Source organism: Mandrillus leucophaeus, unplaced genomic scaffold, assembly GCF_000951045.1.
Source record: "Mandrillus leucophaeus isolate KB7577 unplaced genomic scaffold, Mleu.le_1.0 Scaffold435, whole genome shotgun sequence".
NCBI classification, from domain to species: Eukaryota; Metazoa; Chordata; class Mammalia; order Primates; family Cercopithecidae; genus Mandrillus; species Mandrillus leucophaeus.
In genome coordinates, this window is record NW_012104643.1 from 354,397 (window position 1) to 355,827 (window position 1,431).

The 1,431-nt window shown below is 55.8% G+C and overlaps 2 protein-coding genes across 2 annotated transcripts in view; one reads left to right on the plus strand and one right to left on the minus strand.

The window, feature by feature from the left end:
• PIDD1 (p53-induced death domain protein 1) overlaps positions 1-1,425 on the minus strand; it is a 13,108-nt gene extending 11,683 nt beyond the window's left edge. The window contains exon 1 of the mRNA XM_011993837.1: positions 1,354-1,425. The gene's annotated coding sequence lies outside the window, so the exon portion shown is untranslated. The remainder of the gene's footprint in view (positions 1-1,353) is intronic.
• The window catches only part of RPLP2 (ribosomal protein, large, P2), a 17,810-nt gene that overhangs the window by 12,458 nt on the left and 3,921 nt on the right, over positions 1-1,431 (plus strand). The window lies entirely within an intron of this gene.

The window sequence follows — 1,431 nt, forward strand, 5'->3', positions numbered from 1 at the left end:
AAACATTAAGGCTGGGTGCAGTGGCTCACGCCTGTAATCCCAGCACTTTGGGAGGCCGAGGCAGGTGGATCACAAGGTCAGGAGATCGAGACCATTGTGGCTAACACGGTGAAACCCCGTCTCTACTAAAAAATACAAAAAATTAGCTGGGCATGGTGGTGGGTGCCTGTAGTCCCAGCTACTTGGGAGGCTGAGGCAGCAGAATGGTGTGAAACCAGAAGGTGGAGTTTACAGTGAACCGAGATAGTGCCACTGCACTCCAGCCTGAGCGACAGAGCGAGACTCTATATCAAAAAAAAAAAAAAAGGTTGGGATGGATAGTGGTGATGGTTGCACACCAATGTGAAGGGACTTGCTTAAAACATTGAATGAAACCATAATCCTGGCCAGGCATGGTGACTCTGGGATTACACCTGTAATCCCAGCACTTTGGGAGGTCCAGGTGGGACGATCGCTTGAGCCCATGTCTCAACAACACTGTCTCTACCAAAAAATTTTAGCCAGGTGTGGTGGCACAGGCCTGTGGTCTCAGCTAAGAGGCTGAGGTGGGAGGATCACCTGATCCCAGGAATTTGAGGCTGTAGTGGGCTGTGATCCAGCCACTGCACTCCAGGCTGGGCGACAGAATGGGGCCCAGTCTCAAAAATTACAAAATAAAAAAAGTCACATTGTTCGCAAGATGTTTTCCCGCCTTTATCCCAGATGTGTGACCTCGAGCAAGAAAATCTTTCTGTACCCAACAGCCTCATCTATAAAATGGGGGTAATGACCCCGAGGCCACAGAAGACGACGGTGAAGTCGAGTTTCAATGCTTGATGTACACACATCCCAGGGTTTGCACTGCTGTTTGAGCCCCACGGGAGCAGGCGCTGCCTGCTAGCACCTTAGGTACCTGCATCTGACCCCCTGTTCCTGGTGCTAGCCCCGGATATTGGCAGGGTTGGCTCCTTATCTCTCAGCTTAGACTTTCTCAGGCTGCCCAGACCAACTCGCGCTCTGTCCCTATCCCTCGGATCGCCCCCTTATTCACCTCCTGCGTCCTCGCAGAAGAACTGAAGTCCTTAGGAGGCAGGGCCAACCCTGTTCCCTCCCAGGACCCGAGAATGTGGCAGGGTCCCCTGATGTGCTATGTCCACATGGACACCAAGGTCAGTTCTGGGCCGAAGCGGCCAGCGCAGGGGCTGACCGCTCGGACCTCACTCCTCCCAGGGGTGAGTGGGCGACGCTGCCTCACGTCATTGTCCTGCCCTCCAAGGCTCGCGCTCGTCCTCTGGCAGGACGCCCTGGCCCCGCAGGACGGGGGTGGCCTCCCAGGTAGGGCTGCAGTCGCTAAGTCCGAGGCGGCTGGCTCACCTCACTGAGCCCAGCTGGACATGGGGCCAGCGGTCGCCGCGGCCAGGGAACCACCAAAGAGTCAGGGCGAGCCTTCCG